Source organism: Strix uralensis, chromosome 4, assembly GCF_047716275.1.
Source record: "Strix uralensis isolate ZFMK-TIS-50842 chromosome 4, bStrUra1, whole genome shotgun sequence".
NCBI classification, from domain to species: domain Eukaryota; kingdom Metazoa; phylum Chordata; class Aves; order Strigiformes; family Strigidae; genus Strix; species Strix uralensis.
This window is the reverse complement of record NC_133975.1, coordinates 45,888,365-45,904,505: the sequence shown is the minus strand read 5'-3', so window position 1 is coordinate 45,904,505 and position 16,141 is coordinate 45,888,365. Positions and strand designations below refer to the sequence as shown.

General features: G+C 36.7%; 1 protein-coding gene across 2 annotated transcripts in view; it reads right to left on the bottom strand.

Annotated features, from left to right (window-relative positions):
* FSTL5 (follistatin like 5) overlaps nt 1–16,141 on the bottom strand; it is a 333,775-nt gene that overhangs the window by 228,138 nt on the left and 89,496 nt on the right. The window lies entirely within an intron of this gene.

The window sequence follows — 16,141 nt, the reverse complement described above, 5'->3', positions numbered from 1 at the left end:
ACTAACAATGCAGTCACTTCCTGGCAAGGGAAAGGGTACAATGAGAAAAATACAAACCGGAATTGTCAACTGCTAGTTACCAAAACTTCAATTAAATAGGTGTTCTGATACCATAATTGTGTCCTAAAATAAGTATAAAAACACTAAAATGTCTCCAAATGTGGGAATAGACACTGCCCTTCACAGTTACTTCACTTTACTCTCTTGCTCTGTATTCCTAATCTCCAGAACAAAGAACTTGATCCCCAAATACTATATACACCTAGTATTCTTAATTCCTTGCAATACTTTCCTTATCCTCATAGCCTAGCTGAACAATACTTGGCTGTCCCATTAAAAAAAAAAAAAAAAAAAAAAAAAAGTATGAACAAATGGTAATGTGTAATTTGGTAGTATTAGATTCATTTTCTGTAGTGAAGAGCTAACATGTCAATACTGTAGTTTGACACACATTGCTTCTAACCACTGAGAATTTGTCGTTTTCACTTCAGTGGCAGAAGTAAATTCTTACCACTTTCTTCTTAAACCCACAGGTCTATTAGACCTAAGACAACAGTGCTTTGATTCTTTGCTTCCTCATACAGCACAAATTTTCTACAGACAAATGTACTAGAGAAAGCATGCAAGCATGAAATTTGGCTCTAATATGACAAATGCTTTTGCTGTGTTATTTTATAACAATTTGAGCATAAAGTTGAGAGGACTACATATTCACCACAAATGTTGTACGTCTGATATAACTACACTACAGTGATTTTTACACACATGTATGGAACATGAGGCTGATGGTGGGTTTAACTGCTCATGCACCAAACTGACTTGAAAAGGGCAAACCCATTTCAACATTAAAGATTTCCCATAAGTTTTTGAAAATATTATTCCTTGTGCCAACATATCACCACTATATACAAGCAACAGGCATTAACTGACAGAAATAAATGTAAATCCAATTTCCTTTTACTACTGCTAACCTCAAATAAAGTCTTGCAACGTCCGAGAGCGCTTTACGGCACAGGTCATATACACACATTACAGAATTACAGGACTTCTTTGAAGTGATAGAACTGTTGCAGTTCGAGGCCAAAATCCATAAATCATTATTATTTCTGCTTTCTAACTGGAAGATAAAGATCTCAATCTGACAATTGTTCTGAATTAATTGAGACGTGCGTGGTGACTCAACAATGCAGTGCTGTATATTGCTATGAAAGTAGAAACCGATTTAAGACTTCACTTGGGACTTCATTTTAGTACTATAATTGAATCAGACACCTGAATGCAAAACAGCTACTTTCAGATGAGGGAGAATGATTTGCATAATATATATTGATATTTATAATATTGGTATATGTCAGAATATACCAATCATGTACATCAACAAACAAGCAAGCTTTTTGCCCTAATGAAAAACTGTATTACTTTGTTATGAAATGCTTTATAAATGTCTACATTTGACACCATTAACTATTCCAAAACAATACATATATTTGCATACATTTGCATATGCGACTCCTATTGAAGTCAATAGTAAAATTCCCATTGACCTCAGTAGAGGCAGGATTCTTTCTTTAGACATAGTCTTTGCCTTAAGTTCAGCTATTTTTAATGCCTTCAGCATGTTTAGCAAGCACTGTTCTGTAGTATTTTTAATTTAGAACCTTAGAATTAGATCTCCTAATGTGTTTGATGAAAAGGAGCAGCTATGCAGCATTTCAAGTGGTTTATAGTACATATTTAAGAAAAACCAGTTTAAATGTTTATTCTTAAAAAGTCCACCAACTAGTTGCTACCAGATCACTCATAGCAAAAAAAAAAAAAAAAAAAAAAAAATCTGTGCAATTTCAAATACGTGACAAAATGTTTACAAACATAACTTTGATATAAATTTGAAGTAAAAGTGCACCCAATTCTGAAACTGTAAACAAATCAATAAATATTACATAGCTACTGAGATAAAAATAAATGGGTTTAGTGATTTTTTTTTTTTTTAATAAACTAGTGACACAGAAGTCTAGGAATTTTAAGCCTACCAACAGAAAACAAGGTCATATCTAATGGCATGGATTTGATCTTCTTCAGTTAAGTCAAAATACTAACTTTACTGTGGAGAATCAAATCAAATTAGCAAAAGGTCCAGAACACAGGCAGTCATCTTGTTTTTTTTTTTTTTCACCTAAGTGATAAAGCACTAAATCTGCAACTGAATAATAAACAACTGCAAAGAACTATTTTAAGTACTACTAAGAGAAGTTCTTCCGCAGATATCTATGTTTCCTCTTTACATTTCTTGGGAATTATTAATGAAATATTGGAACAATGAGAATTCTAATTCACAGAGGAATAATTCAGTGAAACAAAGGAGATACCATATGTTTTGAATAGCCTTAGTAAGGGGCACTTACTAGCTATGGATAAAAAGCACTAGTATTTTGTTGTCAGAGCTGAAAAAAAATGCAAAAAGTTTGACCCAAATATGATGATACATCAGTAATCTTTTTGTTTACATAAATGCATCATCTTCAAGTTTTAGCACACTGCCAAATAAATCTGTAAAAATACAGAGATAAAAATCTGATATACAAAGAACTTCTATAATCATAACAAGGTTTAGTTGGTAAAGGCAAGTAAGGCACAGCTTCATGAATGGTCTGATCCACATGCATTTGGTTAGACAGACCCGAGTGTTATTTCTGACTAGTAGAGGTATTGCAGGGTATTCATGACTCTCACCAAAAATGCTTTTCATCAAGTTTCAGCTGTCTTCCTGTCTGTACCATGGTAGGAGGAATTAAAACTCAGTGTATAAACTAGTCCTCAAAAAACCCAACTTCCACTGCTTTTCACTGTTACAACCCAACATGCAAGAATTGCTACATTTGTCAAATCCTTCATTTTATTTAGTTTCCTAAAAGGCAGCTCCTTTAAGTAGCAATAATTTTCATCTTTGAATAGAGCTGCTTTCTGTTTAGGTACAAAGCTACAGGAATCTTGTCATTATCAAACAAGAAGCCATCTTTTAAAACCATATGGGCTGTGACTTGTAGCCCATTCATGAAATACGTAACTATTCCAGTGACTCAGGAAATCACCACTATTACTTCTCCTACCTGGAATTATTTTTAATGGAGGTCTACTTTTGATAGAGTGCTAATGAAAGGGGTTTGGGGGGGTTTGGGGTTTTTGTTTTACTTTGCTTGTTGGGGTTTTTTTAATGTCAGTGTTGATAAGTCTTCTGGGACAAAATTGCTTAGGATACAGCACCCATTCAGAAGACCACCACCATCAACACCTCCCTCCAAGTTATAAAACAAAAAACCACTAAGTTTTGCTAAAGGTTCTTCTTCTACCTAAGCATTTAGATTTAGAAAGTAAACTAGTCCAAGATGAACTTAGGTTCCTATATTTGGACATAATTCAGTAATTTAGTAGAGAAGATATGCAGCCCAGCACATTCAATACTGACAGAGAACAAGTAAATTAAGATGATAAATAATCTACCCATGAACACTAATCTTTTTCCAGCAATTTAATTAGCATTGCTTATGTGATGATAGGTAAGTCTGAATTTGTCAAGTGCCACAACACAACAGGAAAGTGTGTACGCATATTAGCTATGTACTCTGAATTTTCAGCCAAAAAAGTGTAACACCGATGCATTCTGAGAAGGTCTACAGCACTATGGAAAAAAAAAAAAAAGTACTTTGTTCAGTTTTAAAGTAAGTCAGGAAAGATTTAAATTATCATAGCCTGTCCTGGTTTCGGCTAGGATAGAGTTAACTTTCCTTGGGCTGAGAGGGAGCACAGCTGGAGGGCTGGGTCCCGATGGATTATTGGAGTATTCCATATCATGTGACATCATGTTCAATATATAGGCGACCCGTGCTCTCTCACGCGCACCTTTGGTTTTGGTTTCCGGGTCCGCATGGTGGGATTTTTTTTCCTCTGGTGCGGTCGGGATCACTGCTGGGGATGGGCTCCGTACCGCTTGCCGCTCAGTGAGCCACTGCTGAATTTTACCTGTTTTGGACTACTATTGTTACTGTTGGTTTTGTTAGTGTTACTAATTTTTTTTTAATTCAACCTACAAATTTATTCTTCTGTCCCTCCCCTACTGGGGAGTAAACAACTGGCCACGTGGCAATTTGCTACCAGCTGAGTTCAAACCACAACATAGTCTTAAGTTAAAAAAACCCCAAACTTTAAGAAATATCATTAAAAATTTATTATGCCTAAAACAACCAAAGCAGTCACATAGGTTTTTCTGATTCTCTTGAAACATAAACTCTAAACAGACATAAAATGAAAGAACAAACAAAAAGAAAAGGGTTTTTATTTTTAAAAGTTGGAGAAAGCAAAATTGGTTTGGCTTTTCTTCTAAGACAAATTTTAATAAATACAGTTTCAAGCTGTCACTTAGGATTCCTCATACATGTTTCCTAGCTAAAAGGCCAGTTCAACACCAGTCAGAGTTGAGGAAGTTTCAGGTCACGATTCCACCAGTTACACTTGGGAATGAAGTGGATATTTTAGCATGCAGAAGGCTCACAGGAATACACATTGTTTCCATTAATTAATCTGTTCAGAGAAACATTGCACATGGAAACTGGAAATTCATGAGAATATGAATCACCAAGTTTTTCAGTTAGCCCTAGGCTGGAACACACACAGGCTTTCTGTATGTTGAACCCTCTCTCACAAACTCAGACTTTTTTTTTATTTCCCTAACAACAAAATTTGCATTCATGGCTTCTATCATAACTTGCAGTATTATCTACATGTCATCTAAAACAAAGTGGCAGCTATTTTTGGAGTCAGTACATTGATATCTTGTGTACAAATAACTGATGCTGATTTCTGGCGTCAACAGTCCCCCCCTTTTATTTAAAATGATTTTGTAAATGATAATTCCAACTCTACAGATGTATTTTTGTTCAATATACTGTCTACGAAAGGCCCAACCAAGACTGTAATCTTAATGTTGGTAAGCGTTCAGCGTAACCTTAAGTTTCACACGAAGCAAAACTATCTCAGGGAGAGCAGCAAGGAGAAGGGAAAAAAAAAGAAGATTGATCACCGCTTACCATTAACACTGGTAGGGCATTAACACTGAGCATGACCTCAGCATGGACTGTGAGTAACTGCTCATAAATATTAAAACTCTGGACTTTTTATTTTTTTTAAAACTGTATTTTAACAGCAGTTCTTCAACAATTTTTGATATCATTAGCAAAAATAGCTTGTAATTACACTGACTGAACATGACACTAAATCTGCATTACTCATTATGCAGCACTCTTGGTATATGAACATCTTCAGTAATTTAGCATTTTTTATTTTGGTTAGGAATATTTTGGGCAGGGGACAAAATTTAAAGAAAAGAGCGGATAATTTGAGAGTAAATAAAAATTATTCATAATTTGTCAATATAACGCTTATGGTAATTAAGTTCCCCCACATAACTAACTGTACATATCTTAATAAACTAAAGAGATACAGGATTTTGAACTCTCCTTACTAATGCATTCTCTAAATATGGTATTAGAGTACCTTACCATAGCATATGACTTGATTTTAAACTGTAACATCTTTGGTTGTTGGTTTGTTGTGTGAGCCTATATTGTAACAGATAATACAGTTTTAACAACTGACTACTAAATTATCTGCATTCCAAGTTCTAATCAGCCTAGCCAAGCTTTTGGACACACTACTAGGAATTTCTGTTTCATACATTTTTCTGATTAGACAGGACCTCTGAAATATGGTCACCTGGTGCAGGGTGGTGGTGACCACTCACTTGTGGACATGTTCATGGATTATCATGCAAAGTAATTTTAATATGTATCTTCTATAAAGTATATACAGACATATAAGCATTTCTTACAGATCTTAAAGTGACAAAAATATAAATTCATGCCCCATGTTTGTTCATTTCTCTTTTTCTTTGACTAACTAACCCTTAATGATTATAGGGCATCTTCAATTTAAATAGTCTTTCATACCACCAACTACAACATGAATCTCATAAAAGCAGAAGGAAATATACCCCCAGAGCTCCAAAAATCACCTTCAGACCCCTAACTTTTAAAGGCTCAGCCTTAAAAATAATCCATTCTCACATTCTTTTCAAAGTAAGATTAAACTCAGAGGTCTCTCTTGTCTTTACACTTAAAAGTCCTTTCTAATCTCTTCACATTCAACTTTTTTTTTTCCCTCAATTTGTCTAGAAGCTTAAGTTTAAGCACAGGAAGAAAAAAAAAAAATCAATTAACTGTCCGATACGTTCTGAAGTTCTTTGTCTACATGCAGTAGTGGAGGAAGAAGGAACTATGGCAAGAAATTACAGCTGCAAAAGATTACTTAAAGAGTAGCATGTTTCCTGACTGCAGAATAACAAAGTTGAGAATAAAAAACCCAAGGTATAATAGTCAAGTCCAAAGCTCATTCCTCTTAACAGAAACAAAGAGCCACTTGTTTGTCTAATTAAGTTTAGTAGATGAGAAAGGAGAAAGATTTGTGACATCATGGGTATGAAGAAAAAAATCTCATGGAAGACAAAAATCTTAAAATTATGGTCCTTTACCACAAGGAAAATCATTATAGTAGCATTTCAAACACAGTCATAGAGTTTCAGTACAATGATTATGAAGAAAATAGAGAAATGCCACCTGGAAGAGATCTCCATTCATAAAGGTGAAAGAGTATTCACAGAAGGCTGATCAAATGAAGAATTTTTCTGAGGAGGAGTTCAACAACACATGGAATTATAGATGAACAAGTCTGAGGGACTCTGCTGCCTTGTACTGTTAAGGTATAGCTTCGTAATGTTAAGGTAATGAGATAAGAGCTGTAAGAACTTCAAAAGATGACCAATATATAGGCACAAGAATGTGCTACATACTAATTAACCACAACAAAATGCCTGCACATACTCAGTTACCAAAAAAAAAAAAAAAAAAAAAAAACCCACAAAAAACAGTGGATAAAATGTGAGGAATACACATTTTGAAACCACAAAGTAAGATTAAAAATATGAAGTTCAAGATAACAATTGCACTGAGAGAAAACAATGCAATGTTTACTTAAATCAGTATTTTCTACTTTCTAATTATTTAAAAGTGTAAAATAGTTCTACAGCAAGATTTCTGAGAAAAAATCAGGGGCAGAAATAATTTTTTGTTAGAATATTGTTCGTCCTCCTTGGAGGCTTTCAAGAGCAGAAGTGCAAACTTGCTTTGAAGAAGATAAAACACGAGTGAGCTATTCCAGTTTCCACACCAGAAAGAGCTCCTCTTAAAAGCTGTCAAGCAATTCCCTGTCGCGTACTCTTTTCCATAAGTCAGTTAGCCCTAGCTGTCATTGAAAGTAGCAATTTGGATCTCTTCAAAGTTTCTCAGAGTCAGAGGCAAAACAGAAGTTCATATCAGCAGCACTAGTGGTTCGAAGATGGGAGGGTGGGAAAAAAGCAAAACCAAAAGCCCACACCACCGTGCAGGGGCAGGATGCGCACCTGCAGCTGCAACTGCATCCCACTGCCCGCAGTGACAGCCACTTTCAACTCACACCCCTCAGGCCTGCTCCCACCTGCCAGAGACACAGTAAATTGTACACAGGATTAGTTTGCTGTGCCATGGTTTTCTTTCAGCATCAACCAAGTAAGCTAGGGTACTTTATACAACAGTTTACTTTGCCTGTGCATACAATCAGTTTTGGCTGGGTCTTGTACTATCCTCTCCTCTCCTCTTCCCTGCCAGACAACCCCCCACTCACACAGAAAAAAAGCCAGCCCTGCTTTTGTAGGGGATTGGATGTACTGTAAGGATTTGCACCTCCTTAGAATTTGAGTGAAGTTTTCTGGTGTGTTCAACATTTATCAGTGAGGACTGACTAACAGAAAGAGACACTGATATTATCCCTGCACATGGTTTGTTTTTGGTTTTGTTTTTGTTTTTTTACTTTAAAAGTCAGGCTAAATACACTTAGGAGAATGTTTGTCTTGTGTATTCATATAAAGTGACTTTCTTATTCTCCTGTAAATTCGGAACAAAAATAGGAGAAAGTGCCCCACTTCTAAAGGAACAAATATGCGAAACTACTGTGAATAAAAGGAGAAGAAAACCCCTGTAACACCAGGAAGACTTCTAAGTGCTGCATACCCAGCTATTAACCTGAAATATTGAAACCTCCCAAGAGTCTATCTGTTGGTAAGAAACAGGCAGCTTAGCAACTTTGCCCATGTGAATCCCTTCCTCTTACCAGCACTTTGCAGCTATCTTGAGCAAACTTCATAGAATTTAGTTTCCTCACAAAAGAGAAAAATCAAATCATACCTCCTCTGCTTGAATCAAAGACAGGGAACAAAAACACCACATAAAGAGCAGAAACGAAAGCACAAACATAACCAGTACTACATAAAAACATCTCCACTTATTACGCAGAAACTTCTCCCACCTTCCAGAGCATTCACCTTCTCCTCCCCTTTCCCCTTAGCTGGCCCCTATGGGCTTTCTCCTCCCAGGGTGTCCAAGTGCAGCCTGCAGCCCTGCTGCCCCACAGCTGCTGCCCCTCTTTTCCCCGGCCGCCTCCAGCCTGCGCTCACCAGGGGCCATTTTCCCACTCTGTACCAGCAGGCTCAGCAGCTGCCCAGCCCTCTCTTCCCATGATTAAGAAGGCTTTTTGTGGATTCCTGCCTCTATAAACTTCCTCGCTCACTTGCAGGGTTATTAAGCATCTGCTTTGATATCAGACTGTAACAAATAACTATGACAACTCAACTGCACAGGTTTGTCTTCAGAGCAGCGCCCTGTTCACATTTGCACCTAAACCAAAACCAATTTCACCACCAAAGTGCTGCTGGGCAATGCTCTGGCCCTGTGCCTGGGGCCCAGACAGCAAGGTCTTGTGTGCAACCTCATAGACCGGGGTCTGTGGGTTCCCTCAGGTGAAATTACTGGCTTGGCTAGGATGTTCACGTGCTTGTAGGAAGCAAGAAAATGTTGCCAAAGCCTATTTCACTGCTAGGAGGTGATTTTCTGGCACTATACTAAGCCTTGTAAAAATCCCTTTCGCTGATCATCCTCCTTACATTTGATCAGTGACCATTAAATTGGTAAAACTATTAGTGGACTCAAGAGACGCTACTTGCCTTACACAGGAGAATGGAAAACATATACAGGCCTGAAACAAACAGCTTAACAAATCTGGAATAAGAGCACTGCTGGGTCTACGTGTAAATATAGACTGATGTTCTCCGAGCAGTTTCAAGCTAGCAATTCATTACTTCCAATTAAATCCTTAGTTGTACCTAGCATTTACTGTGTTTTTCTTTCTCACGTATTATCCTTGTCTTTTGAAAAGTGTCTATTATTTGTTTAACATCAAACCAGTGGCAAACAGTGTATGCTCTAAAACAAAGTGGGAAATGACACATTTGCCTCATCACAGATACATGGAACTTTATACAAATGGTTGATTGCTTTTCAATTGCAGCACAGCAGGCAGTCCTCTATTCTGCCAAATGTGTTACCCAATGTCACCGAGAGCAGGAAATGTGCACCACAGCTACAGCAGTTTTGAAAAGGTCATCGTTTGAACAATGTTTCACACATTTTAATGTTTATTTGAAATAAACTTGCTGAAAATCACAAAGGGCTAGCTTATTTCTCAAGTCAGACAAAACAGAGTATAGCCTACTTGTTATTTAAAACCCAAATGGATTAGTTTTAGCAACAATGATCAAAATAAACAAAACTCTCAGTTAAATTATTGACTGGAATTTCCCTTTTACTTAGTTAAAAATTAAAAAGGCTGTTAGGGTTTGGTCTCAAGCACCAAGGTAGTAACTACTGTATCACACAATAATAATAACTGTTCCCCTATGGTAACTTTTCACATGAAGAACAGATTTGTCAATTTCAAGTTAATTATATAGTAAAAGACTATTGTTTCCATCATAGGCATATGTGATTTACACCAGGATTAAATATGCTCCTATATGAAACAACATTATAAACAGAAAATTTAACTTATCCCCTGATCAAGTATCTGGCACTAAAAAAAGTCATTTAGTTATCCATGGTACAAACTAGCATAACATCATCCAAATATTATACAATTCTTGTGTTAGACATTGAAACACCACTGTTTTGTTGGGTTTTTTTTACTTCAAAGCTCTCCCTGCAGAAAAGAGCTGTGATGGTTTTCTGCTACCTTCCCCAGGGACCTCTACTAGAAAAAGTAGCATAGACATTGAGTAGCATTTAAACCATATGGGTAAAGTGCAGCATCATTACTGTTCAAGGAAAGCTAAAAAAGAACTGTCAAACGTTTTCAATTTTACTGATTAGAAATATTTTCTCCTAGTAAATTTGACATTGTCCATTTCACTATTACTAAGGAACTGCGGTGGGCTGAATCTGGACAGCAGGTAAGTCCCCACCCAGGAATTCAGAAATAATTCAATAAGGAATTCACTCACTAATTGTCACCGGCAGGTAGATGCCCAGCCACCTCCTAGAAACCAGCACATGTAACAGGGCCATGCCTTAACCACCAATGTCCCCCACTTTCTCCTCCTTTTCACCAGCTGTTATGACTGAGCAGAACGCCATATGGTATGGGATAACCCTTTGGTCATTTCAGGTCATCTGTCCCATCCGTGTCCCCTTCCAACTTCTTGTTTTGAGGGGGACAGAGTGAGAAAAAGAAAAGGTCTTGATGCTGTGCAAGCACTGGTCAGCAAGAGCTAAAAACCAACACTGTCTTGGTCATCAATCTATAACATGGCACTATGTGGGCTGCTATGAAGAAAATGAACTTTTTCCCAGACAGACCCAGTACAGGAACACAGTGTGAGAGCTTTGTAGGCATTAGTAAATCCAGCAAGGTCAGGGGTGGAGGGGGAGGAGATTAATCTAACCTGTTAATCAGTGAAATTTTTTAGAAAAGTTTATTGAGAAGGATATGATAATAATTTTTATATATGGAATTTCTAACTCAATTTCTTTGACAAAAGTAGCAGGAGACTAATATTTTCCCTGTCCTTTACCTGTGTGGAACATGAACACATGAAATTTAACAGTGTAAGGGTTATTAAGGCAGGATATGATTTTTATAAGCTCTTCAGAAAGAGCAACAGCAAAACACTGCATACTTGTATATATGAGTATAGCTCTCAAAGACACTTTAACTCAGTTAACAGACTTTGACACCAACAACCCATGTGTGGATTTCTGAAAGAAAAAAAAAAACAAAAAAAACCCCAAAACCACCAAACAAAAAAATCCCAACAAACCCTACAAAATGTAAATGTCATTCCAAAAGGTATGCAGTATTGGAAATGATGTTTTAGAGACAGCAAAAGGAGTCTTAAAAAGAATGTCTTTACAAAGAATAGACATATACATGGTGAAGCAATACCATTTGCCTCTGGAAAATCATTATCTCAAATAGGCTTGAACTTTCATGACTTCATTCTGCCATTTTTAGTTAGCTATAAAGTGATGCATAGCAAAATGCACTGTGTATACACACCTCTTTTTTCAGAGCTGAATTGATTCTATCTGCTCCATGTATTCAGCAAAGTTGTGTTTTATTCTGAAGGAGTTAGAGTTAACCCAAAATATCTACAATTATCAAAAATCACCCTAAAAGCTAGACTGCACTAAAACGAAAAGACAAAATGCTTTTTTCAGATCTCTGTTAAGAGAGAATATTGCTCCATGTAAAGAAAAAATACATGGAATAGTGAATTATCAAAAATCTTCATCCTGACACATGATATAAGGATATTCCTTTTTGAAAAATTTATAAAAGCAATAGTCTATATAAACAGTCTATTTAAAATTATTTCTGCATCTATGTCTGTCTTCATACTTATTAAAAATTGCTTTTAAACCAGAGATGCCCATTCAAATAAATATAAAAGTAATTTTTTTCACAGAATATAATGCACTAGTGAGATGATACAGTCAGCAATGTGACTGCTGAAAAAGTTTCCTACTTCTATGCGTAAACTAAAGATATTTTCTGTGAAATATAATTGCTAAAAAAAAAAAAAATATTAAAGAATAGTTTTGCTGTTAAACCATAGTAAGAGAGTTTCAATTTTATATGTCTGGTACTCTTTGTAGAAATGGTTCACTACAGAATTGTTTATTTTTATTTTTCTGGTTCCTCTAATAAATATGCAAAAGCAAACTAAAGTAAAAATACAAACAGTCCTATCTCGCAAATTGCGGAAAATCAATCTTATCAGAAAACGCATATATATCTTTATGAATGAGAAAGCATTTAGCTTTCAACAGAAACAAAAATTCCACTCAAATATTTCAACTGTCATGCTTTTTGTATTAGTTGATATAGCTTCTGTCTAGTGTGAAATTGCCCTTATTATAAACATGGCAAAAATACTGGTTTTTTTACTTGGATAATATTAGAAATTGATAAAACCCATATCATTGCTACATGTGAATTAATCTAGGGCTATATTAATAGATAATCCCTAAGCACCTAAGAAATACAAACTACAGAATTAATTGTACAAAAAGATAGAGATAATTTTTAACTACTATTCAAGAGAGTACTGTCTACAAGAACATATACAGTGATTCATAACTGCCACACCTCTGGCTCAGTTGTTGCATTGCTTCCCATTGGAAAATGGCAGAAAGTTAAACTGCAAACAATGGGCAGCACAGCTACTGAGTCACTGTCAATTGTTTCAGTGTTTTAGCTACTGAAGTGCAGAAACTTTTCAAATGAATGAAAAAGAAAACCCTGTTATAATACCCGTTATATACGTAATTTGCAAAAGGAAAGATAATTTCATACACATTAATAAAGCTAAATAGTTTACTATACATCATACTTTCTTATATTATTTCAAATAATGTATGAAATAAGACACAGACATAAATCTACTTTTTATAACTAGACAAATAAATACTGTTACGGGAATAAGTATTTTGGTCTACTGAAATTTTTAGTAAGTTATTGCAGGTGAACAAACCCTGTTTATGCTTGGCAACTAAGTTATTAATTGCAACAGAAATAAACATTTCATCACAAATCCTTTTTAAACCTTTAATGCCTTTGTAAATAAATTTTTACAATTATTTTTATCATATACAGTTTAGTTAAATGACTGAAATTATAATGCAGAATATTCTTTTCTCTGTGCTTAAGAGCCACCAACTAATCTTTCAATTTACAAGAGTTTGAAAGCTGGCAAAGAAATCTAACTGAGATCTCTGTGACTTACCTGTTAGTTTAAATGGAATGGCACAGGTAAGTTGCTTAGTTTTCCATAAACCAGTTATATCTTTAAACTATACATTTATCCTTTCACACAAGCATAGCTGAATTATAACTGTATTATTTTCTTTTTATTACTGCACTGTAAAGTAACATTCATATAATGCTTACATACATTTTAAGTCATGGCAGAGCTTATTTTACTCTCTTAATTTCATCTTGTGTGCAGATGAAGGAGCACAGTACTACAGCCTAGGAAAAAACAAGGAAAGTACGAATAGAAATAGGAATGGGTATACACTTCTTCTAAAGCAGTTGAATCCATAAATTGCCATAGCTATTTCTGAAGAATTTGGATATCACTGCACTTCCAGTTATGCTGGTTAGCACAAACTTTCTGTTAATTTTCTTTTTAAACCTATCTGTTATTTCATACAGAACTTAATATGCATCATTTTTTGAATGTCCAACAAATGCTAAATGGCAGTTGAATAGTATTGCTACACATGTATTTGTGAAGCAATTCCATAGAATTCTGTTAGTGCTACAATTTCTAGAAAACAGTGAAATTATGGATAAACAGAAAAATAGAATGGTTTGAGTTGGAAGGGACCTTAAAGATCATCTAGTTCCAACCCCCCTGCCATGGGCAGGGACACCTTCCACTAGACCAGGTTGCTCAAAGCCCCGTCCAACCTGGCCTTGAACATTCCCAGGGAGGGGGCATCCACAACCTCTCTGGGCAACCTGTTCCAGTGTCTCACCATCCTCACATTAAAGAATTTCTTCCTTATATCTAATCTAAATCTACCCTCTTTCAGTTTAAAACTGCTACCACGCATCCTATCCCTACACTCTCTGATAAACAGTCCCTCCCCATCTTTCCTGCAGGCCCCTTTAAGTACTGGAAAGCCACTATAAGGTCTCCCCAGAGCTTTCTCTTCTCCAGACTGAACAACCTCAACTCTCTCAGCCTGTCCTCACAGGGGAGGTGCTCCAGCCCCCTGGTCATCTTCGTGGCCTGCTCTGGACCCACTTGAGCAGGTCCATCTCATTCTCATGTTGGGGGACAGTACTGCAGATGGGGTCTCATGAAAGAGGAGTAGAGGAGGATCACCTCCCTCATCCTGCTGGCCACACTTTTCCTGATGCAGCCCGGGATACGGTTGGCTTTCTGTGCTGCGAGCACACATTCTTGGCTCATAGTCAGTTTTCCATCCACTAACACCCCCAAGTCCTTCTCCGCAGGGCTGCTCTCAATCCACTCATCACCCAGCCTGTATTTGTGCTTGGGATTGCCCTGACCCATGTGCAGGACCTTGCACTTGGCCTTGTTGAACTTCATGAGGTTTGCATGGGCCCACCTCTCAAGCCTGTCCAGGTCCCTCTGGATGGCACATCCCTTCCCTCCAGCATGTCAACTACACCACACAGCTTGGTGTCATTGACAAACCTGCTGAGGGTGCGCTCAATCCCACTGCCCATGTCGCCAACAGAGATGTTAAACAGTGCCGGTACCAACACCGACCCCTGAGGGACACCACTCATCACTGGTCTCCACTAGGACATCCAGCCATTGACCGCAACTCTTTGAGTGCAACCACACAGCCAATTCCTTATCCACTGAGTGGTCCATCCATCAAATCCATGTCTCTCCAATTTAAAGACAAGGATGTCATGCAGGACAGTGTCAAATGCTTTGCACAAGTCTAGGTAGATGATGGCAACTGTTCTTCCCTTATCCACCAAAGCTGTAGCCCTATCATAGAAGGCCACCAAATTTGTCAGGCATGATTTTCCCTTAGTGAAGCCATGTTGGCTGTCACCAATCACCTCTTTCTTTTCCATGTGCTCTAGCACAGTTTGCAGGAGGATCCACTCCATGATCTTGCTGGGCACAGAGGTGAGACTTTTTGTGTGTTTGTGTGTAAAGCTCTCTGGAGCTCACATATACCTTTCCCGAAAAACAGTTGGATAGCCCATCAGCTAGAAAGAATATTTTTTATTTCCTTTATAGATATTCTTAATTTTCCACCTGAATTTAATAGCCAGTGTAAAGACTATTCATAAATATATATGGCCTATTTTTTTTCAACATAACTTTACTAGAGTGGAGTCATTTTTTCTGCGTATGTACGTTATAACAACATGCAAATATTTAACTCAACTTATTTCTTCCTCCATCTTCCTCAGACCCACAAGCATTATATGCCTTTCCATCCCATGTTTACCTTCTTGAAGGAACTTTTTTGAATGGACAATGATCTTGGCAGTAATATTCCTCTGACAGGAACACCACAGGAGTACCACAGATTAACTCAGCAAGAAAAAAATCATCAAAGTTCTGTGGATTCTGCAACACAGTCAAGTCAAACTGATGTTTTCCAGAAATCGAGGGAGGCACACTCTCCTGTAACCTGTTATGTGTGTGCTGTAGTAAAACAGACGCTGAAGATTTTCAAGGCAGTGATGTCAGTTGAAACAGATAAGAATGTGCTTGTCTCATATCTTGAACTCACTCATATTTGATCCGTTTAAGTTGATCAGTTTAAATATAACTACACAAGTTTCTATCTGCAGTGCTTGCAGAACTTTTTTAATATTGTTGATGTAAAATGTGACAGGTAGTGAGCAGATAAAGTCTGACATACATATTTAGATAGCCTAAAATGTTAGCCATATTCTGAAAATGTATAAAATTGCTAAATGTATACAATAGTATAAAGAACATGTGAACATAAGTATTGTTCTCCAAAATAAGGTTATGGTTAATGCATATAACATAGGACAGTTTAAAAATTATTTTAATCAAATCCATGTTGTCAGAGAAGTATTGGGAAATTAAAATGTGACTAAAATAAATTTAGTCTTTTGAAAGCTAGATTTGGGG